Raw genomic sequence first — 25,335 nt, forward strand, 5'->3', positions numbered from 1 at the left:
ACTGCTGGGGTAATGCCAAGAAACTGCTGGGGTACTGCTAAGAAACTGTCAGGAAACAGCTGCTGAGAAACTGCTACTAGGAAACTGCTGCTGCGAAACTGCTCCTACGAAACTGCTGCTGCGAAACTGCTACTAGGAAACTGCTGCTGAGAAACTGCTGCCAAGAAACTGCTGGGGTACTGCTAGGAAACTGCTGCTAGGGAACTACTGCTTAGAAACTGACCCTTACTATCAAAACTACTGCTAAAACATCTATCTTCTCTACAGCCAGACGCCTTAATCAGGGAAGGGGTAGTCACAAACAAATCGCCTCCACGTCACCCTGTCCCCCGCCATCACGCTGCCGTTTCTCCAATTCACCCCCCCCCCCACTAACACACCTCTCCACCCCATCCCTCCACCTCATCCTCGGTCTCCCCCTTCCCCTCCCCACCCCTCCACCTCACTCACATGCACTCTCCTGGTCAGTCTCTTTTTCCATTCTCTCCACCAAATCCAAAAATAAAAAAAATAAAATATATATATAAAAAGGGTAGTTGATATTGAGAAAGAAAAAGTGAGTGAGCTAAGAGTGTTAAAATATAGGACAGTTTGAGAGAGAGAGAGAAATTAACAACCCCTCCCTCCTATCTCTCATCAGTACCTCCAGACGCTTTCCCTCAGCCTCCAGATAAACCCCCTAGCTGTGAAGGGGTTAATTAGGGCTGTATCAACCCCCCCAGGATCCAAAAGCCCCCCAAAACTGAAAGAAATCGTCCCTAATATTTTTCTCTTTTCTCCAGAGGGTTTTGCTAAGCTGATAGGGAGGATTGCAAGCTTGGAGGGGTTAGACAGGTCCCCCAGTCAACCCCCCCCCAGGGCTACAGGTACGCCGTAAGTTGAGGGAAATCGTCTTAAGGTTGAAAAAGGTTGAAAAAGGTCATGAATTTACACTTACGTATAAGAAGATGGTTTTTCTCCCAGGCTGGTTATGGAGAGGTGAGTGTTGTTTCTCCTGCAAGAGAAAAATAATAATAAAATAATAATAATAATAATAATAATAATAATGATTGTGATAACGATGACGATGACGACGATGATAATAATAATAATAATAACAATAATAATAACAATAATAATAATAATAACAATAATAATAACAATAATAATAATAACAATAATAATAACAGTAATAATAATAATAATAATAATAATAATAATAATAATAAAAGCTTACAATCTTCCATATCACTTCTTTAAAAAAAATCATAAATTACAGAAAAAAATCCTCTCTCTCTTTCTCTCTCTCTCTCTCTCTCTCTCTCTCTCTCTCTCTCTCTCTCTCTCTCGCGGTCAACGTTATCAAAGTCTACCCTGCGTCACTTCTCTTCCCACTCCCACCCACGCCCTGACCCGCAGACTGAGCCGCTCCCGTCATCACGTAAGTCTTCAGGGCGCTATACTCCGTTCATTTTAACTTGTATTTTTTTTCTCTCTCTCTTGAACGCTAGACTGTGATTACTATGATGCTAGTCACGAAGAAGTGCCACGGAGAAGGATGCTGAGCTATGGACCTGCCTCAGTTCCATATATAAAGAAAAAGAAAGAAAAAAAAAGAAAAAAAAGATAATTGTCTCTCATTTTAACTATAGATTTTTTCGTCCTTCTGCTGGGTTCCTTCCTCTAGATCCCTTCCACAGCACTTCTTCGTGACTAGCACAATATTCTAGTGTTAATCTCATGCTGCTGCTGCTACTACTACTACTATCACTACTACCACTATCACCACCACCACCACCACTCCTAATATTAATACTAATACCATCACCACCACCACTACCACCACTACTACTGCTACTACTACTACTACTATTATAAACTGTGCGTTGTTCCGTGATGCGACTGGGGAATGAATCGAGCAATCCGGAAATAGCGTGACCTTTGCAAGTTGTACTCACCTTGACCTTTTGAGAGAGAGAGAGAGAGAGATTACGACCGAGTGCTACAGTGTTACTTTACGTGTTACTGAACGTGTTGCTGAGAATTACATAGTGTTACTGAGTTACTGGGTATTTGGGAATGTGTTACTGAGGGATACTGAGTGCTGCTACGTGTTACTGTTACCTTCTGCTTAATGTTACTGAGTGCTGGTGAACGTTACTTAAGTGCTACTGGGTGTCGGTGTTACTTAGTGTTGTAGTGTTCCTGAGTGTTACTGGGTGTTGGTGTTACTTAGTGCTGTAGTACTCCTGAGTGTTACTGGGTGTTGGTGTTACTTAGTGTTATAGTGCTACGGAGTGTTAGTGTTACTGAGTGTTATAATGTTGAGTGCTTGTGTTACTAGTGCTTATTGAGTGTTACGGTGTTACTTAGTGTTACATAGTTACTTCTGTTGCTGTCATATGTTACTGAGTGTTGCTGTGTAGTGTTACTGAGTGTTACTAGGCGTTCCTGTGGAGATCTGAGTGTTGTTACTTGGGTGTTACTGTTACTGCCCATACTTTTAATGCTACTTGGGTGTTACTGAGTGTTACTGCCCATATTCTTAATGCTACTTGGGTGTTACTGAGCGTTCCTGCTGTACCTGTCCAATTACCTACCTACTCACCTGCCGACCCAACTACTTTTCCACAGTTTCCTACCTACATTACCTATCTACCTACCTACTTACGCAACTCTCTTCCAACCTACTTCCCATCCTACCTACCTACCCACTTCACTGCCCACTTACCTACCTACCTACTTCCGTATCTACCTACCTACTTACGCAACTACATTCCTACCTTATAAAAACTCTACTAATCTATCTCTATATCTATTAACATACCTCTCTCTCTCTCTCTCTCCAGGCTTATCTCCCTCGTTCCCTTCCTCCGTTTCTTTCTCTCCCCTCCCCCTCCTCCCTTCCCCTCCCCTTCTCCCTCCCGTTTCGTCAGAGGTCCTTTCTTCCCTCCCTCACTCACTTTTTTCCTCGCTTCCACTCCCTCCCACCTTTCCCTCCCTCTCTCCTCTCCCTTTCCTCCCTACAGCTTTACCTCCTTCCTTCCTTCTTTACACTTCCTTTCTTCCCTCATCTTCCTTATGCCTCCACTCCCTCCCTCCCTCCCTTCCTTCCTCCCCTCCTTCTCTCTACCTCGCCTTCCTTCAGTCGTCTCTCATATATTAACATTTCGCTCCTTATTTTCCTTCCCTCCTTCCTTCTTTCCTTTACTTCTCTCTCTCATCTTTCCTATCCTTTCCTTCCTTCCTTTACTGACGTCTCTCCTCTCTCTCTTTCCTTTTCTTTCCTTACCTCTCTCTCTTTCCTTTCCTTCTTTCCTTTACTGACCTCTCTCCTCCTCCTCTTTCCTTCCTTTACTATCTCCCCTTCTTTCCTTACCTTCCTTCACTTACCCCTCTCCCTCTTTCTCCTTCCTTCTTCGTTTCCCTACTTCCTGTTCTTCTTCCTCCTTCCCTTTTCATTTATTGTTCTTATGTATTTATTTTATGCTCTCTTCCTCCACTTCCTTTATCCCTCCCTCCCTCCCTCCCTCCCTTCCATCCTTCCTTTCACTCCTTCACCTTTATCCATTCTTCACTTTTTTCATCTCTCTCTCTCTCTCTCTCTCTCTCTCTCAAGGGTTCACGAGGAAGGTCGCGCAGGAGAAAGGGTACACATTTTTTTGCCCCCCCCCCTTCTCTCTCTCTCTCCCTCTCCCTTGTATAACGAGTCTTTACTAATAAGGCCGGATCACCTAGAAAAGACTTTGGACTTGGTGGCGTGTCTCTCTCTCTCTCTCTCTCTCTCTCTCTCCCCTCCTCCTCCTCCCTTTCCATGTCCCCATACAATCTCCTCCCCTCCCCTCCCCTCTCCCCCCTCCTCTTCTCCACTTTCTGACCCCCCCCTTCACTTCCCCCCACCCTTAACCCTTCCCCTTTCCCCCTCCCCTCCCCCCCTCCCCCTTCGACGCACTTACGGAATTACGCATTTAGAGGTCTTGTGTACCTGGCAACGCACACACGTACACACACACACACACCACCACCAATATTACCATAACAACAACAACCACTACTACTACCACTACTACTACTACTACTACCAATACTACTACCATCACAGCCATCATCATCACTATTAGCATCACCACTACCACTATTACCACCATCATTTATACTACCACCACCACCACCACTACTACTGCAACTACTACCAGAACTACTACTACTATAACAACGAGGGAGATTTTTGATGGGGGCGGGAGTCGGATTACAAAAAAATCGCTTCAAACGGCCCGTAAATCCATACCATACGTCCTTAGGTGGTGTGTGGTGTGGTGTGGTGTGGTTGTGCTAGTACGGCCGTATGGTTTTAGGGTAGGTGGTGTGGTGTGGTGTGGTGTGGTGTAATGTGGTGGTGTGGTGTTTTTATCTATGTAGTGTCTGACGTATGGCGGGGGTCAACATAAAATACAGCCAGAGCCAAAAGTCTATCTCACCTGCCTCTCTCACCGCTTGATTAATACCTGAGTGACACGTGGGACATGGGCGTGGACACAGGTGGTTCAGGACATGCACCCGTGTTCACCATGTCCCCTCCAAACGTTTACGAGAGAGATGGAAGGAAAAGGAATGGTATATTGCTTTTAAAAGACCTCACCTTACCTTTGGCTCAACTTACCTGAGCTTTCCGGAACTTAAGTAACAAGGGTGACTTTCTACAGGCTGGTTGCTCCGTACAGGGAACTTTGCTCCTTCCCTGACGGTACTACACGAGGAAAGAACCACAAGGAAGGTCTCACCCCTCTCCAGACCACACCAGCAGCTCCCATCCCCCTCCAGACCACACCAGCAGCTCCCATCCCCCTCCAGACCACACCTGAAGCTCCCATCCCCCTCCAGACCACACCAGAAGCTCCCATCCCCCTCCAGACCAGACCAGCAGCTCCCATCCCCCTCCAGACCACACCAGAAGCTCCCATCCCCCTCCAGACCAGACCAGACCAAACTCTCAGCCCTCTGCGTGACTCCTTACAGCCCACACACCTAACCCTATATCTAAAGGTGAGTGGAAAAGGTGAGGAGGATAATTACAGGTGTGTGGCGTAAAAAAGGAAATCAAGTTTGGATATGTTGATAAAATAAAACTAATAAAAACACACTAATAAAAACACCCACACCCACACCCACGCCCACGCCTCACCCACACACCCACCCACACACCCACCTGATAAAGCTTCTCACTGCATTTCAAAGCCTTCCCCTTCCACCCCATACATATTCTTAATACTTCCTACTCAGCCGCTCTACTACTACTACTACTATTAATATTACTATTATTATTATTATTATCATTATTATTATTGTTACTACTACTACTACTACTACGCTAGAGTATGATGCTAGTCACGAAGAAGTGTTAATCTATTTTTACACCTCAATGACCAAACAACAAACAAAACTATGGCTCTCCCTCCTTTCCATGGCACTTCTTCGTGACTAGATGAAAAAACACACGAACAAATTAACAGACGATTTCCTTAAGAGGCTTCGAACGGGGGGGGGGGGGGGTTTCCGGTCCTCAGCAACCTCTTCAGTACGAGGGTGATTTTTATAAGGATAAAATCGGAAAAGACAGACAGACAGACAGATATTAACAGGGACAGGCAGACAGACAGATATATTACGAGACAGGCAGACAGACACATAAACAGACAGACAGACAGACAGCAAGAGACAGGAACTAGCAAAGAGACAGACAGCGAAACAGACAGACAGACAGACTAACAGACATAGCCACCAAAATCTAGCCAAGCAGTGCCTACCAAAACATGCCTACCCTTCTCCCTACCTCTCCCTTCTTCCTCCTCCCTCCCCCCACTCCTCTTCCTCCTCCCTCCCTTCCTTCATCCTTCCACCTTCCCTACTCTTCCTCCGACGTCCTCTCCGTTTTCTCTACCTCTACCTCCCTCCTCTTCCTCTCCCTACTCCTCCCCACCGTCTCCCTCCCCTCCCCTTCTCCCCCTACCTCCACGCTCTCTTCTCCCCTTCCCTATCTTCCTCCCCTTTCCTTCTCCCCCTCCCCCTTCCCTCCCCTCCTCTTCCTTCCCCCTCCCCTCACACTCTTCCATCTCACATCCTCCTCTCTCCTCCCACCTCCACTGCTACCCTCCCCCTCCCCCTCCCCCTCAGGACGGTCATTTACCTCTCGAAACCATATTTTAAAATTCGCGGGTGCGTTAATTTCCCTCCGGTGAGATGGAGAACGAAAATGAGTGACGAGATACGAAATATTATGAAAAATGACGTTGTTTTATATGGCCGTGTCCGTATCTTTTCGTTCAGGTTCGTTTTATATCGTTCGTGAATTGAATATCCTTTGTTTTCGATGGTTAACGACTCTCTCTCACCGCTATAACTACTACTACTATTACTACTACGAAAGACCACGTGACCTGAGAGAGAGAGAGAGAGAGAGAGAGAGAGAGAGAGTAGGGTCCTATATCATGTCACCCACGAGGAAGTTGCGCAAGATGGCCTCCCTCTACCCCTACCTTGCTACCTACCTACCTACTTACCTGCCTAACTACCTTTATATTTGTACCTACCTACCTACCAATTTACCTGCCTACCTACCTTTATATTTGTACCTACCTACCTACCAATTTACCTGCCTACCTACCTACCTTTATATTTGTGCCTACCTACCTACCTTTCTACTTGCACCTTCCTACCTACCTACCTACCTTTCTTCTACCTCTCTCTCTCTCCCTCTCTACCTCAATCTCTCCTCGTCCTTTTGCAGCTTATTTCACGTAGCTCAGTGGCAGAAAAAGACAATACTACGGCTCCACATCCATGCCACAGCACTTCTTCGTGACTAGCATCCATTCCAGCGTTCACCCACTATTCCAGACTCAGCAATTCTAGGCCAAGTGTGAGTGAAAGGAGTAGAGAATTGTATAGATAATAATAATAATAATAATAATAATAATAATACTGTCTTTATTGGCTAATTTAGGAGTGTAAAAGAGAGTATCCTTGAAATTAAAGAGAAATAAGTAAAAAATCTATCTGTCTGTCTGTCTGTCTGTCTCTCTCTCTCTCCCCTTCGACTCTAGGCGGGGCCGGAGATGGACTCAGATTACGAGAGAGAGAGAGAGAGAGAGAGAGAGAGAGAGAGAGAGGCCACGTGGTCGTCTGGGGGTCGTTCACCTTACAGCATCTCGACCGTTGTCCTGCGATGGTGGTAGGTGTGGTGGTGTGGTAGTGGTGGTAATTGTAATGGTTGTGGTGGTTGTGGAAGTTGTGGTAGTTTTGGTAGGTGTGGTGGTTGTGGTAGTAGTGGTTGTGGTTGGTGTGGTAGTTGTGGTGGCTGTAGTGGTTGTGGTGACTGGTAGTTGTAGTGGTTGTGGTAGTTGTGGTGGAAGGTGGTAGCTGAGAGAGAGAGAGAGAGAGAGAGAGAGAGAGAGAGAGAGAGAGAGAGAGAGAGAGAGAGAGAGAGAGAGAGAGAGAGAGAGAGAGAGAGTCAGGAAACTCAACGAGGTTTGGTATGTCAGAAGAATGTGGTAGGAATGTTGACAGAAGGAGAAAACATGTAGCAATGTGGTGGCAATGTTGGTAGCACAACGTAGGATTATTGCCAGGGAAGGGGTGGCAATGTTGGTAGGAAAAGGTAGGAATGTTGGCAGTGTTGGTAGGAATGGTGGTTGTCATTGTGGCTGGAAAGTGTTGGTAGGAATACAGGTAGGAGTTGGTTGGAATACTGGTAGGAGTTGGTAGGAATAATGGTAGGAGTTGGTAGGAATATTGGTACGAGTTGGTAGGAATATTGGTAGATGGTACGAATACTGGTAGGAATTGGTAGGAATAATGGTAAAGGTGGTAGGAACATTGGTAGGAATACTGGCAGGTGCTGGTAGGAATAATGGTAGGAGTTGGTAGGAATAATGGCAGGAGTTGGTAGGAATATTAGTAGGAGTTGGTAGGAATAATGGCAGATGGTAGGAATAATGCTAAGAGTTGGTAGGAATAATGAGTTGGTAGGAATATTAGCAGGAGACAGTGGTGTAGGGAGGTGTATGGAGGCTGGTGAGGATGCGGCCGAAGAGGGGAGGCAGCAAGAAGACAACGTGAAGGAACAGCAGAAGGAGAGGAAAGGAGAGAGAATCAGGTGTAGCCAGGTGAGGGCTTGACAAGAGAAGGAAGCAACATCAATTCCTTCAGGTTCATCCATCCATCCATCCATCTATCAATCCATCCATCCTGAAGGTATTTCCCCAAAGGCATAAAATTTCTCCACGCTTCTGATACGAGCGACACTGAGTACGATGACTAGCAGATCGATGTGACGCGTGCACCTGTAAATCAAGGTGCACCCCAGTCCCGTCATTGGCAGGTTACGGCGAGTGGGTGCACCTGGTTTGAGCGCACCTGCCATTTCACCTGCCATCATGCCATCTCAGGTGAAAAGCTTTGCCACACCTGTTTTTTTATGTGGTGTTCCTTCTCACTTTTTCCTGCCAGTTTAGGCTTGGGGGGGGGGGCTGGGTGAACGGGGTACAGCCTCATTCTCTCCTACGCCTTTCTTAAGCTAGTAATTTAGTAGTATAATTAAAGGAGGTGAATTACGTAGGCCAAGAGACTACCGCAGTTACCCCCTCTCGTACGTTCTTTAGCTAGTCAATAGAAAACGGGCTACGAATTACCTGTATGTGTTGTATAATTGCCGTCACCTATGTTAAAAAATACACACACACACACACACACACACACACACACACACACACACACAGCTGCTCCTTACCTGGCACATCTATGGAAAATGAGAGAAATGACCTGTTAAAGTGTGTGTGTGTGTGTCTACCTACCTACCTATCTATCTGTCTATCTATCAATTTATCCATCCAGGTAAATGACTCTGCTAGGAAATATCTTTAATGAGAGAGAGAGAGAGAGAGAGAGAGAGAGAGAGAGACTGCCCTCACGAAAATCACTCTTCCTTCTCCCCTTTCTTGAGACGTTCACCACACTACCGCAAGATTCACCACACCTCACCCACCACATCAACGAGCAACTTCTCTCCTTCAGGGCCTCCTTCGCGTGGTGGCATCTACTTAACCGGCCGGCTCCACTGCCCGGTTGTACAAACGTCCCTCCACTTCCCTATCCCCGAAAAACGGATAGTGGAAGACAGGAAGGTGATTTAAAGTGTGGATGGACAGGTGGAACTTAAGCCTACAGTCCACCACCCCTCCCACCAGCACCACCTCTACCACAACCACCACCACTGCCATCACACCACAACCTCTACAACCACACCATCACACACCACCACCAGACCACCATCACCTCTACCACCACCACCATCCACACCACACCACCACCACCACAACGGCATACCACGGGGTCAAGCAAGCACACGCGGGGTGGTATTTCCTTGCATCTCTTCTTCACGTCACCACACCAACATTTCCTGGTATATCTCTCTCTTAATACCACAGCAGCAAAAAATAAATGAATAAAAAGATAAAGGGGGTGTTTGGTTTAATTTTACCGATAACTGAGGGAAATAAAGATAGGAAATAAAGTCAAAATCTTTCTCTACAATAAGACCCGAAGTTTCAACATGCAGGTCGTCACTGTTTCTTGCAGGAAGGACAAAAACGAAAGAATTTCCCAGTCTTCCCACGTCTCCCGTTCCTCCTACGGAAAAAATATCTTAGTTACGTGAGAAAAATGATTTTAGTTACGTGATTTCTTTTTCCAGGGTGAAGAAGGGAGGGGGGTCAATTTTCCTACCTCTGTCTAGTTCCTCCTATAAGAAAAAATTGAGTATATATATATTTTTAAAACTAAGTGTGTATTTTCGCCCTTATGTTGTTTTGTTTATGCACAGAGGGAAGTGACGTCAATTCTGTGACGTCACTTATTACCTGCCGTGACGTCACCACTACATGAGCCAATCAGCGCCTAGGAAGTTGAGCCTTTATCATTATTATTATTATTATTATTATCATTACTACTACTACTACTACTATTATTACCATTATTATCATCAGTTATTATTATTATTATTATCAGTTATTATTATTATTATTATCATTATTATTATCATTATTATTTTTCTTAGTCTATAATAACAAAAAACATTACTTAGTGCTATACATATTCCTGCACTCAAAAGAAAATCCAATTTCGACTGCACGCCATAACGAGGAGGGGTGAAATATTACACGAACGCTTTTGACCTGTTGCGTGAGAGGGGTCAAGCAGGGTCAAGCAAGGTCAAGCAGGGTCAAGCAAGGCCAAGCAGGGTCATGAACTATGCCCAACAGTCTGACCCTCACGAACATCACAATATAAGTAATAAAAATAATAATAATAATAATAACAATAATAATAATAATAATAATAATAATAATAATAATAATAATAACGAAGAAGTGCTATGGCGAGAATCCCTAACCTTTTCATGCCCAGTCGATGGCCAGGAGTAGACGGGAGGGTGGATTTGACTAGTAACCAAGGAGACTCAGCATTTCACGCAACAACGGGTAGGTGGGTAGGAATGTTGGTAGGTGGGTAGGAATGTTGGTAGGTGGGGGTAGGAATGTTGGTAGGTGGGGGTAGGAATGTTGGTAGGTGGGGGTAGGAATGTTGGTAGGTGGGGAGACAGTGAATGACCTCTTTTGTTTTCTTCTTCCCTCCACCTCTGTCTCTCCTTTCCTCCCTCCCCCCTCCCCCCCACCGAGGAGGGTGTGGTGGGCGGGGGAGAGCCTTCTGTCTCTGCCCCCCCCTCTCTCTCTCTCTCCAATTATCCACCTCAGTTTTATCTTAGAGAGAGAGAGAGAGAGAGAGAGAGAGAGAGAGAGAGAGAGAGAGAGAGGAAGCAGACGGGTTCACAGGAATGAGACAGGAAATACCTTTTGAGGGTCACCCAAACTGACCCCAATATTTCTGTCTCTGTCTCTCTCTTTACCTGTCTATCACCTTCCGCTCACCTGTCAGTACGTGTAATTATGCGTCTATTTATTATGCCTATCTCTTCTATGTCAACTGTCTATCTGTCTCTCCGGGATCTCTCTACCTGTCTTTCTCTCTCTCTTTACCTGTCTATCTCCTTCCGCTCACCTGTCAGTACGTGTAGGTGTTCATGCATTATCTCTACCTGTCTCTGTATCTATCTATGCCACCTGTCTGTCTCTCCGGGATCTCTCTAGCTTTCTGTCTACCTCTTCCTGTCTGTTTCCAGCCGCTCACCTGTCAGTATGTGTAGGTATTCGTGCATTATCTCTACCTATCTCTATATCTATCTATCTCTCTGTCTCTACCTGTCTGTCTCTCCGTGATCTCTCTAGCTTTCCATTTATCTCTACCTGTCTATTTCCAGTCTCTCGCCTGTCAGTATGTGTGGGTATTCGTGTGAGTGGAGCATGTGGAGTTACGTGGAGAGACAGACAAATGTGGAATTGAGGAAACGTGATGTGGATTGGTTGAAAGGGGAAAGTGGAGAGGATGGAGAATGAGAGACTAACTAGGAGAGTATACATGAGTGAGGTGGAGGGGGAGAGTGGGAGGGGAAGACTGAGGATGAGATGGAAGGATGGGGTGGAGGTATGAGAAAGAAATGAGAAACTAACTAGGAGAGTGTACATGACTGAGGTGTAGGGGGAAGGGGGAGGGGAAGACTGAGGATGCGATTGAGGGATGGGGTGGAGAGGTATATGGGTGGAGAATGAGAAACTAACTAGGAGTACATGAATGAGGCGGAGGGGGAGGGGAGGGGGAGACTGAGGATGAGAGGCGGGTTGTGGGCTGGGGAGAGGGCTGTCAGATAACAGAGGACAATGTGTCGTGGGGGCGATTCGTTCGTGGCTACCCCGTAGGGGATTAAGGCGTCTGGCGGTAGACAGACTGATACATAGATAGATTCATACATTTACTCTCTCTCTCTCTCTCTCTCTCTTTTAAGTGTCCGCTAGTGTGTGTGTGTGTGTGTGTGTGTGTGTGTGTGTGTGTGTGTGTGTGTGTGTGTGTGTGTGTGTGTGTGTGTGATGTAACTTGCGTGAGTAGGGGTGTCCGCTAGAGTGAGGTAATAGCGGATACCATCCCTCCCTCTCTCCCTCTCTTCCAGGAACTAACAGGCACTTCCTCCCCCGTGACGTCAAAGTGGACCCACCCATCTCCATGACGTCACCAGGCCCCTGGGACGTCACGGGTGGCCATGAGCGTTTGTGTTCCAATTGCCAATGGCGCGTGGCTTGTTGAGGTGATATTGCAATGCTAAGATGATGTTGCACTCACTGGCATGCATCTTTACCCCTCCACAGTTGTTGACTTTATACACGGGTTTTATTCGCCCCTGTGTAGAGTACAACTCTCATGTGTGGGGAGGCTCCCCACATACAGCTCTTCTCAATAGGGTGGAGTCAAAGGCTTTTCGTCTCATCAACTCTCCTCCTCTTACTGGCTCCTTTCAACCTCTGTCTCTTCGCCGGACTGTTGCATCTTTATCCCTTTTCTATCGCTACTTTAATGGTCACTGCTCCTCTGAACTGTCTGCTTGCATCCCTCCACCTCTACGGCGGAAGCGTAGCACCTGTCTAATAAACAACTCTCATTTCTTTTCTGTCCAACTCTCTAATGCAAGAGTTAACCGTTACTCCCAGTCCTTCATGTATGCAACAGGTCAACACTGAAACTGTCTCCCTCTGTCTGTATTTCCTGCTTCCTATGATCTCCAGTCTCTCAAACGCAGTGTGTCCAGGCATCTCGAAATGATCGGATCTTGAATTTGGCTCTCTTTTGTGTTGTTTTTGTTTTTTTCTTGGAAGGAACTGCTTTTGCGGGCTCCTGGCCTTTGGTTCCTTCTTCCTCGCATAAAAAAATCCTCATCATCATTACTATTATTATCATTATCATCATCACCATCACCACCCACCACCACCACCATCATCGTCGTCGTCATCATCACCACCACCACCACCATCACCATCATCATCACCACCACCACCACCCATCATCATCACCACCACCACCACCCATCATCATCATCACCACCACCACCATCACCACCACGACCACCACCACCACCACCACCCATCATCATCATCATCATCATCATTATCATCATCATCACTACCACCACCACCACCACCACCAACACCACCCATCATCATCATCATCATTATCATCATCATCACTACCACCACCACCACCACCACCACCACCCATCATCATCATCATCATCATTATCATCATCATCACTACCACCACCACCATCACCACCAGGATCCAGAGACAAGGAATGTAAAAGTACGAACTATCACCATCATGCCTGGGGAAATGGGCCACACACTCATCTACCTACCAATCAAGTCCCTGGAATCCTCTATCTCACCGACACTGATAATATGCCAAATTAAACGTACCAATTTAGAGGGAAAAACAGAATCTAATATTTAACATTAACAAAAACTTTCCATCTGTCTTTCTATAACCAGACGCCTTAATCCTATAAGGGGTGGCCACAAACAAATCGCCTCCACGTCGCCCTGTCCCCCGCCATTTCGCTGCCCTCCCCCCAACTCACATCCCCCTCTCTCATATACCTCTCGACTCTATCCCTCCATCTCATCCTTGGTTTCCCCCACCCTATCCCCTCCTCCGCCTTACTCACATACACTCCTCGTTAGTCTCTCACTCTCTTTTGACAGCACTGAATATATTACCATCATTATTTGTTATATAGGCTTGTAAATTTCACTGTGTGGAATGAAAAAGAAATATACAAAGGTTAATTACACACACACACACCTGCCTCGCTTGTGTGTGTGTGTGTGTGTGTGTGTGTGTGTGTGTGTTATTGTACATCTTCCGATTCACTTGAAAAGATCTATCTATCAGTCTATTGTCAGACGCCTTAATCCCGTAAAGGGTAGCCACGAACAAATCGCCTCATTAATACAGTACTTGATGAGTGGACGGATGGATGGAGAGATGGATAGATAGGTGTAACTGAAGTGGGTGGCTGCATGGGACAGATGGATGGCTGGCTGGCTGGATGGATGGATGGCTGGCTAGCTGGCTGGCTGGATGGATGGGTGTAACGGAAGTGGATGGATGGGTGTAACGGAAGTGGATGGATGGATGGATGATGAATGGGTGGGTGTAACAGAAGTGGATGGATGAATGGGATGGATAGACGGATGGATGGGATAGATGGATGGATGGAAGGATGGATGGAGGAGCATGGACGGTACCACACACACCCTACCACAGTAACCACACACAACCACACACCACCACACAAGAAAAGGGTGTGTGGTTATTGCATTAGGAGAGGAGAATCACCCATGCAGTCATTTCCTCTGCGGCCGCCCATGCAAAACAGCTTTCCTATTAACCCCTCTGAACCCCTGCATCGACTTTGAACCCCAACATCGATTTTGAACTCCTGCATCGACTTCGAACCCCAACATCGACTTCGAACCCCAACATCGACTTTGAACCCCTGCATCGACTTCGAACCCCAACTTCGACTTTGAACCCCAACCTCGACTTTGAACCCCATGATCGACTCTGAACCCCATGATCGACTCTGAACCCCATGATCGACTCTGAACCCCATGATCGACTCTGAACCCCATGATCGACTTTGAACCCCACGATCGACTTTGAACCCCACGATCGACTTTGAACCCCACGATCGACTTTGAACCCCACGATCGACTTTGAACCCCACGATCGACTTTGAACCCCACGATCGACTTTGAACCCCACGATCGACTTTGAACCCCAAGATCGACGAGGAGCCTGCATGTGGTGGCCCTGTGTACTCAAGGCGGACCGAAGCAGCTGCGGCACCCACCCAGGAACCAAGCCTCCTCATATTCCCGTGCACCTCGCCGTGGGAGGGGCCAAGGCGAGGCGTACGTGTAAAATTGGAGTATACCTGTAGGACGGCCCCACAGAAGAAGCTGCTTACCTGCGATCGATGGGTTTGCTCGACCAGACAAACAGATTAAACAACAACAACAACAACAACAATCTTAAGACTTTTATTGGTTTATTTTTGCCCGTCTCAAGTTTATTTTATTATTTTTTTTTTTATTAAGGAAAATATTTGAACACGAAGGAGCATACATTTCCCTCTCTAACCCCTACAATTTCCATCCCAGAGTTGACTGACTGAAGGGAAAACGCCGTCGTGCGGAAGGGGTGTGTGAGAGAGAGAGAGAGAATTCTACCCTGGTCCTCATCTACTTTGACGGCCTAAAATTTCCATCTTTCTTGCATGCTGAGGTGTGTGTGTGTGTGTGTGTGTGTGTGTGTGTGTGTGTGTGTGTGTGTGTGTGTGTGACGTAAGCAGGATGTGAAATATGGCCCCCCTACACTAAAGAACCCAAGTGTACACGCAGGAAATTGCTGTGTGTGTGTGTGTGTGTGTGTGTGTGTGTGTGTGATAGGGTAACTTCTAGACTGTGTGCATGTACTCGTGTGTGTATGTCTTTTCCTGTTGTGTGTGTGTGTGTGTGTGTGTGTGTGTGTGTGTGTGTGTGTGTGTGTGTGTGTGTGTGTGTGTGTGTGTGTGTGAAATTTGCTACCAAGAAACAGTCACTGAAAAAAACACAATAGGAAAAAAACATCGACTTACTGTTTGTCTCTCACACTCAGTCTCTCACCCTTCACACTACCCCCCTCCCCCTTCACACTACCCCCCTCCCCCTTCACACTACCCCCCTCCCCCTTCACACTACCCCCCTCCTCCCCCTTCACACTACCCCCCTCCCCCTTCACACTACCCCCCTCACCCTTCATACTACCCCCCTCACCCTTCACACTACCCCCCTCCCCCTTCACACTACCCCCCTCCCCCTTCACTCTGCCCCCTCACCCTTCACACTACCCCCCTCCCCCTTCACACTACCCCCCTCCCCCTTCACACTACCCCCCTCACCCTTCACACTACCCCCCTCACCCTTCATACTACCCCCCTCACCCTTCACACTACCCCCCTCACCCTTCACACTACCCCCCTCACCCTTCACACTACCCCCCTCACCCTTCACACTACCCCCCACACCCTTCCCAATCCCCCCCTCACCCTTCACACTACCCCCCTCACCCTTCACACTACCCCCCTCCTCACCCTTCACACTACCCCCCTCCTCACCCTTCACACTACCCCCCTCCTCACCCTTCACACTACCCCCCTCCTCACCCTTCACACTACCCCCCTCCTCACCCTTCACACTACACCCGCACCCTTCATACTACCCCCCCTCACCTTTCACACTACCCCCCTCACCCTTCACACTACCCCCCTCACCCTTCACACTACCCCCCTCACCCTTCACACTATCCTCCCCCTCACCCTTCACACTACACCCGCACCCTTCATACTCTCCCCCTCCCCCTTCACACTACCCCACCCTCCCCCTCACCCTTCATACCACCCCTCACCCTCACCCTTCACACTACCTCCCCTCACCCTTCTCATACCACCCCTCACCCTCACCCTTCACACTACCTCCCCTCACCCTTCTCATACTACCCCCCCCTCACCCTTCACACTATCCCCCTTACCCTTCACACTACCCCTTCTCTCTCCTGACACTCTTACACACTTTGCATATCCCTCCTTCCTTCACTCTTCACCCTACTCCCCTATCACCCTTCATACTACCCACATCCTCACCCTCACAACACCCTAACCACCCTAATTAGACCAATCATACTAGCAGATGCCCCGTGAAATGAGTGGGCCACATACTCATCCACACGTCCCTCCAGCCCTTGGAATCCTCGGCCCATCTGTCACCTTATATGTAGAGGTAATTGTCTATCTATTTATCTATCTATCGATCTATGCCCATTTTCCTACATTTATATATACTGTATATATATATCAGTTTCTATACATAATCATTTTCCCATCTATCCTTCCATCTATCTACTGTCTAACGCTGCATCCTGTGAGGGGTAGATTTGACAAAAGACCTATCTGCATTTATCCATCCATCCATTTATCGATCTATCTATCCATCTATCTATCCATAAGTCTATCAAAGGGACCTCCATTCGCTGCCGTCTCCGCTAAAAAAAAAAAAAAAAAAAAAAAAAAAAAAAAAAATCCAGTCCAAAAAAAATTCAGAAAAAAAAATCGTCAAAAAAATCGTCCAGTCCAAAAAAAATCGTCAAAAATTCATCAAAAAATCATTAAAAAAAATCGTCCACTAAAAAAATCGTCAAAAAAATCGTCCAGTTAAATAATTCGTCAGTCAAAAAAAAATAATAAAAAATCGTCGTCCAAAAAATCGTTTAAAAAATTCGTCGTTGTCAAAGATCTATTAAAAAAAAAATCGTCCGACAAGACTAAGGGGTTAGGGGGGTGTACCTAGCCTCGCCAGCTGAGGGAAATCGTCCGGAGAGAGAGAGAGAGAGACGAACTTCGAGAGACACCTCCAGCGAAATGCGACTGAGGGGGTTGTGAGGTGGGGGGAGGGATGGGGGTAGAGGGTTTGGGAGGGGGTTGAGGGATGGGGGAGGGGAGGAGGTTGGAGGGAGGTAGCAAGGACAGAGGGGGGGAGGGGATGGGGAGAAGGGTGATAAGGGGGGTGGTGGAGGAGGGGTATTGGGAGGTGAGGGAGGGGGGGTGAGGGGGGACAGGGGTGTGGGGGAGAGGGGGGGTCTGGAAGGCAAGGGGGGGGTGTGTTGGACTCCTCTCATCGGTTGGTTCCTGGAAGAAGGTACTCAAGATGGTACTGTACGACTCTCTCTCTCTCTTTCTCTCTCACTCATTCTCTCTCTCTCTCTCTCTCTCTCTCTCTCTCTCTCTCACTCACTCACTCATTCTCTCTCTCTCTCTCTTACTCTCTCACTCACTCACTCATTCTCTCTCTCTCTCTCTCTCACTCTCAAACACAGGACATCCATTCCCTTTTATTTCTTTAAGTGTCTTCGATTTTGAGTTCTCGTACTGAAGGGGATAAAGAAAAATAAATTCGACCCCCCAATTAAAAAAAAAAAACAATAAAAAAATAAAATTAATGTCATAATCTCTCTCTCTCTCTCTAACCCTTTCACTACGACTACATTTACTACTTTCACTTTAACCTGCCTATTATCACCTGAGCGTATGGCTGTAACAATAACAGAATATGGTGCTAGTCACGAAGAAGTGCTATGGAAAGGAGGTAATGGCACTAATCACGAAGAAGTGCTATGGAAAGGATGGAGACCCGTGCTATTTCTTCTGTTACTATAGGCTACATGAGAGCCGCGAAAAGCTGAGCCAAGTTGAGGTGAAAGGAGCACAGGTCATTCTAGCTCGGTCTAACAGGTCAACTCTGGAACTGTCTCCCTCTGTCTGTATTTCCTACTTCCTATGATCTCCAGTCTTTCAAACGCAGTGTGTCCAGGCATCTCGAAATGAACGGATCTTGAATTTGGCTCTCTTTTGTATTGTTTTTGTTTTGCAAGGAACAGTTTGCGGGCTCCTGGCCTTTGGTTCCTTCTTTCTTGCAAAAAAAAACAAAAAACATCGCCAGTCTAATTTACCTTTTCAGTCTTCCCTAACCCCCTCGCGCCTTCAGTGACCCAAGATGAAGAAAATCGTCTGGCAAGGTCAAAGAATCTATGAAATTTGACCCCACCTTCCGCGAAACGAGACGGACTTGAGATGAGGGAGGGGGGTCTTAGAGGGGGTTGGGGTGGGGGTGTTGAGAGGTGGGGGAGATGGGATGAGGGAGAGGGTGTATTGTGAGGTGAAGGGCAGGTAGGATGGATGGAAGAGGTGAGGAGAGGGGACAGGGGATGGTGGGGAAGTGTAGGGGGTGGGGGAGCCTTCTGGGGTGGGGAAAGTGAGAAGGGGGGGAGCAGTGGTGGGGGGAGGGTAGGAGGGGGGATGCTGGTTGGAAGGCTCGGAGACTTTGGGCTGATGGGAAGGGAGTTAGAGGGGGGTTAGAGGGGTGGGGGAGGGGGTTAGGGGGATGGGGGAGGGATGCTGAGGTTGGGGGGAGGGAGGCGGGATGGTGGGGGGTTAAGACACCTCCACTGGTTCTTGGAAGATGGTACTTGGAGAGATGGGTGTGCGATCTAGCCAACTCGTATCCTTACTTTCTCTCTGCGAATTCTCAGACGCAGGTTAGGCATATTCAAGACACCTGCATCTATCTTATCAAACGTAATAATAATAATAATAATAGGCGGTGGCAAAGCACAGCAAACCCGTCCCCGGCAGTCATTTTAGTGGTGACGTCTAAACACAACAGGATATCTAGTCAAAGATGTCACATATCAAATTTGGAGTAAATCGGGTGAAAACTGACGATTTTATGTCCATTTGAAATTTTAGGCCTGACCCACCTGACACTGACCCCCCTACCGCTAATTGGGGGGGGGGGGGGGTGATGTAATGAGGCATGTTATAGGATGCAGATTTGAAAGATTCACTTCAGGTCAAGAGGTGATCAGAAGGTCATAGCCCATCATCCCTGTAATATTAGTCAAAATCGCATCAGTATTTTTCATGTAAAGTTGTTAACAGACAGGCAGACACACAGACAAACAGACAGACAGACAAACCGAGTGAAAGCAACACCGGTCCCCGAGCACCTCTGGGGAGGGGACGGGTTTAATAAAACATACATATATATTAGTAAATCTGTGTAACCAATGATTTCATGAAGCCCCTAGGCAATTCGTGAAATGAGTGTATATTGGGATGGATTAATTTAGACTAGGTTAATTTAGGCTGTGGGTGGGTTGGGCTGGGATAATCTGGGTCAAGCTTACGTTGGATTAAGCTAGTTAACTTAGGTCAGGTCAGGTTAGATGAACGCTAGGTAATATTAAGCATTTTACTTAACCTAACCTAACTAAGCTTAACCTATATTATTCCAGCCTAACCTGACGACAGCCTAAATTAACCTACCTGTATTAACCCAACCCAATTTAAGTTAAGAACGTTTATAATTACGGTCTCTGATCTTAAATTTCTTTGTGAATACGGATGGAGTCTGGTGTTGGCCGGGAGGTATGCTCTCTTGGCCTTTTTTTCGTTTCCTTTTTTCTTTTCATACATATATAGGGTTTATGGCGGTGAGGAAATTTGCCTTGAAGCTGGATTTGCGGTGACCTCTCTCTCTCTCTCTCTCTCTCTCAACCCAAGATTCTGTCTATTTACTCACTTGCAACCTTCATTCCAACCAAACCTAATCCAACTTCTATCTATCTATATATTTATTTATCTATAGCCAGACGCCTCAATCCCGTAAGAGGTGGCCACAAACAAATCGCCTCCATGTCACCCTGTCCCCTGCCGTTTCGCTACCCTCCCCCCCCCAACTTATATCCCTCTTCTCTCATATACCTCTCCATTCCACCCCTCCATCTCATCCTCGGTCTCCCCCTCCCTCTCCCTCCCTCCACCTTACTCACATACTCTCCTAGTTAGTCTCTCACTCTGCCTATGGCCAAACCGCCTCAATGTGTTTCTCCTAACGCTTTTTATCACCTCCACATCCACATTACAACACTCCTTCACTTCCTCATTTGTCTGTCTGTCTCTCCATGTAACTCCACATGCTCCTCTCAAAGAACTCATTTCCACTGCTCTCACTCTTGACTTGTGTCCCTCCAACAACGTCCAACCCAGCCTAACCCAACCGAACCCAATCCAATTCAATCCAACCCAACCCAACGCAACCCTACCCTACCCAACCCAGTCCAACCCAACTGAACACAACCTAACCCAACCCTACCCTACCAAACCCAACCCAACCTAAGCACACCCAACCCAACCCTACCTAAGCACACCCAACCTAACCCAACCCAACCTAACCCCACCCAACTCAACCCTACCCAACCTAACCACACCCCATCCAACCCAACCTAACCACACCCCACCCACCCCAACCCACTTCACTCCTTCCTTCCATCTCGCCCACCCATCCCTCCTCCTCCTCCTTCCCACATACTCCAACCCCAAATTTCTTTCTCCGTTTCATTCTCGGTCTGCCTCTCATCCTGCCGTGTGTGTGCTAATGATGGTGATGGTTATGATGATTAAAAAAAAAAAATAACAATAACAACAAATAATAATAACAATAATAATAATAATAATGATAATAAACAATAATAAATATAAATAATAATAATAATAATAAATAATAAGCCATCTACTTATCATCCATATCTCCCTCTTCCTCCCTCCCCTCCCCTCCCTCTGATCCAGCCATCTACTTCTCTCTCTCTCTCCTCCCCCCTCCCTCCCTTATCCTGCCCCTTTGTCTTCCTGCCTTACTCTTCCACATCTGCCTCTCTCTCTCTCCCTGCCTACTCCCCATCTGTCTCCCTCTGCCTACCTACCTACCCTCTCTCTCTCTCTCTCCTGACCTACCCTCCCCTCTGCCTACGTGCCACTCTATTACATAACCCGGACCATTCCACACCCCACTATTTCCGGCTCGCGTACCCTTAACCTCCCCTCTCTTGTACCCTGAGAGAGAGAGAGAGAGAGAGAGAGAGAGAGAGAGAGAGAGAATGATACACACAGATAGATATATAGATAGACAAATTGATATACAAAGAGAGAGAGAGAGAGAGAGAGAGAGAGAGAGAGAATGATAGACAGATATAGATAGATAAATTGATATACTGAGAGAGAGAGAGAGAGAGAGAGAGAGAGAGAGAGAGAGAATGACGCCTTACTGATATATTCTTCCTCCTAAGTCCTTCCTCTTAAATACTCCTCAATGTTTAATTACACCTCATTAACCCCTTCATTACCGGTGACCTCCCGTAATTAGCAAGATCATTAGACGGAGGATTACTGCAGTACGGCAATTTTCCACGTCAAACTCCTCCTACAAGAGTAAATAAACTACCAGAATAAGACAAGGATAACAGAGTAGTATAATCCTTGTTTGGCAGCATAAGAAAGAGAGAGAGAAAGGAAGGAAGGAAGGATGAAGGAATAAGGCAGCATAAAGAAAAAGAAAGAAGGAAAGGAAGGAAGGAAGGAAGAAAGAAAAAGAAAGAAAGAAAGAATGAAAAATAATGTTAATGAAAGAAAGACAAATAATGTTAAAGAAAGAAAGAAAAAAAGAAAGAGGGAAAGAAAAATAATGTTAAAGAAAGAAAGAAAGGAAGAGAGAAAGAAAGAAAGAAAGAAAGAAAGGAAGAGAGAAAGAAAGGAAGAAAGAATGAAAGGAAGAGAGAAAGAAAGAAAGGAAGGAAGAAAGAAAGAAAGGAAGAGAGAAAGAAAGAAAGGAAGGAAGAAAGAAAGAAAGGAAGAGAGAAAGAAAGAAAGAAAGAAAGAAAGGAAGAGAGAAAGAAAGAAAGAAAGGAAGAAAGAATGAAAGGAAGAGAGAAAGAAAGAAAGGAAGGAAGAAAGAAAGAAAGGAAGAGAGAAAGAAAGAAAGGAAGAGAGAAAGAAAGAAAGGAAGGAAGAAAGAAAGAAAGGAAGAGAGAAAGAAAGAAAGAAAGAAAGAAAGGAAGAGAGAAAGAAATAATGTTACCAAATTCTTAACATCACTTCGTTGCTGTCATTCTAACTAATTAGGCTTTTTACTGTATTAAAAAGCTATCACACAAAAACACAACAAACACACAAACACAGCTATCAAACAAACAGCTATAAAACAGCTATGAAACAAACACAGCTATCAAACAAACAGCTATAAAACACAGCTCTGAAACAAACACAGCTATCAAACAAACAGCTATAAAACACAGCTATGAAACAAACACAGCTATCAAACAAACACAGCAATACAACACAGCTATCACACAAATACAGTTATGAAACAAGCAGCTATTACATCAGGCCAAACACCGTAAAGCACTTCTCGGTACTGTGGAAACCCTTTTAAGTAAGCGGTGTGTGTGTGTGTGTGTGTGTGTGTGTGTGTGTGAGAGAGAGAGAGAGAGAGAGAGAGAATGATATAGATAAATAGATAGAGATACACAGATATATATATATATATATATATATATATATATAGAGAGAGAGAGAGAGAGAGAGAGAGAGAGAGAGAGAGAGAGAGAGAGAGAGAGAGAGAGAGAGAGGGTATCTTACTTTGAAGGAATTACAAGACGAGTGGAAGGAGCCATACCCTTGAAGGAATGAAGGAATGGTGTAAGGGGAGGAAGGAGGGAGGGAGAGGGAGGGAGGAGAGGGAGGGAGGGAGGGAGGGAAAAAGGAAATACCCTCCACATAATTTTCTCCTTGCTCACCTTCCACCCCCTCCATCACACACACACACACACACACATACGTCGTCCCCGGTGTGTGTGTGTGTGTGTGTGTGTGTGTGTGTGTGTGTGTGTGTTTCCAGTACCCACACCACACCCACAAGACAGAGAACCACACCCCCACACCACACCCACACACACTACCGCACACACCTACTCAAAAACAAACACACACACCATCCAAACACCAATTCAACAGGCGTCTAGGGTGTGATACAGACAGGAAAACTATTAAGACAAGGATAGCAATAATTTTAGTGCGACAGGAGTGAGGTTACGAAATAGTTCAAGTTACGGTGACACGAATGAGGCAGTTCGTTGCCGTATCGTATTACAAGCTTCCGTTACCTGTACTCCTTCCTTGTACCCTTTGTATCGACACCTGTGGTACCGTAATGGGTGTAACTGGTACAGGACTTCTCGTGTACACCTTTGTTCACGTTACGTACCGTCTTATATCGTACCGGGAACTGTCTTTCGTGTACGCTCGCTCTCCTTCACTGACGCTACGGTTCCGCACGTACCGCAGTCTAAATACAACCGCACCCGCATACTCCCGCAGCCGCATACATAGATTTCCCTGCGGTCTTTCTCAACGGGATGCGGTTTTCTCCCACTGTGCTCTGGTAGGCGGCTGCTATGTGCGACCAAAATACTATAATATGACAAGGATAGTAAAGAAACACGCTCCCCCCCCCACCCACCACCCCCTCCAGCGAACATTGCAAGAAAGAACAGAAGACAGCATTATAATAAAAAAAAATGATATGCAAATCCTGACACACAGATAATAATGATAATAATAATAATAATAATAATAATAGTAATAACAACAATAGTAATCATAACCATAATAATAATAATAATAATAATAATAATAATAATACATCACTTCTACATGCATCATTCTTCGTACACACATCGCCTTCCTCATTCGTACCTCTCCAGCATGGTAATGAGTTAATTCTGGCTATCACTCTCCATTTGACATGAACATCAGAGAGAGAGAGAGGATCCTGACCTTTCCATTTATTGCAGGATATTGCAACCCCCCTCCCCTCCCCCTCCCTTCCTTCCCCCTCCACACTGTGCACTGTGCAGTCCCCTTTTATCTAAGACACCCGTCCTATATACTTTTCAGTCTCCCCAGCGCAAAGAAAGCAATATAAGCACAGATTAGGAGCTGCACAGATAACCCTGAGTTAACGGTCACTACTCTTACTTTCGACCTGTGATGGGCTGTGGATCACTGAGGGTCCCTGTTAGTCAAGTGACCACCATCGGGATTTTTTTAATGTACCAGGGGTCACTGCTTCAGGATGAAACTTGTGTACTTGTCCCACATGGGAGAGTTCCTTGTCTCAGTGGAGCAAACGGAGCTAGGGCCTGATTGACTGCTGCCTACCTTAAAAGCGCCAGGCAAGGCTGCTGCACCACCCCTAAACATCCACACTGTGCAGTGTGTAGCTTCCACGTTATGTCCACAGACTTCCCATTAACTCAATGTAACTGGTTTATAATGTCATGCCGTAACTATTATTTTATTTGTTTACTTTCTCTTTCAGGTTACTCTATCGGGTAGCTTATAGATAAAGTATTATAGAATGTGACTTTTCCTTTCCAGTGTTTCCTATAAAATTTCCATGTCAGTTTTTCCATGCTGCATGGTGGTTTTTCTCACTTTTTCCTGGAGGGTTTGGTGGTGGGGGGAGCCTTCTTGCTTTCCTATCCTTATCCTTCAACATGTAGAGTTAGATCTTGTAGTCATAGTTTTCTCTAACAAGCAGCCTCGAAAGGACCATAAGGTCTGTTGCTGTTTGCTTTCCTGTGTAATCCTGTGTGTAATCCCTTCCCCCTCCTCCTCCTCCCCTTCCCTTCCCCTCCCCTCCCCATCCTTCCTCCTTTCCCCTCCCCCTCTTCCTTCTTTCCTCTCCCCCTCCCCCTTCCCCACCCTCCTCCTACTCCCCCTCTCATTTTCATGCCATACCCCTTCCCCCTTCACCCTCCTCTCTCTCTCTCTAATTTCTCCTTCCTTCTATCACAGCCTCTCTCACCCATTTCTCTCTCTCTCTCTCTCTCTCACACACACACACACACACACACACACACACACAC

At 46.3% G+C, this 25,335-nt stretch overlaps 1 long non-coding RNA gene across 1 annotated transcript in view; it reads right to left on the reverse strand.

The window, feature by feature from the left end:
* LOC145392230 (uncharacterized) overlaps positions 1 to 25,335 on the reverse strand; it is a 90,765-nt gene that overhangs the window by 33,975 nt on the left and 31,455 nt on the right. Inside the window, exon 3 of the long non-coding RNA XR_013895952.1 lies at positions 938 to 994. This is a non-coding gene — a long non-coding RNA (uncharacterized LOC145392230). The remainder of the gene's footprint in view (positions 1 to 937; positions 995 to 25,335) is intronic.

The sequence above is a fragment of the Coenobita brevimanus genome, chromosome 21 (assembly GCF_032717465.1).
Source record: "Coenobita brevimanus isolate Jiangsu-jjx chromosome 21, ASM3271746v2, whole genome shotgun sequence".
Taxonomy (NCBI): domain Eukaryota; kingdom Metazoa; phylum Arthropoda; class Malacostraca; order Decapoda; family Coenobitidae; genus Coenobita; species Coenobita brevimanus.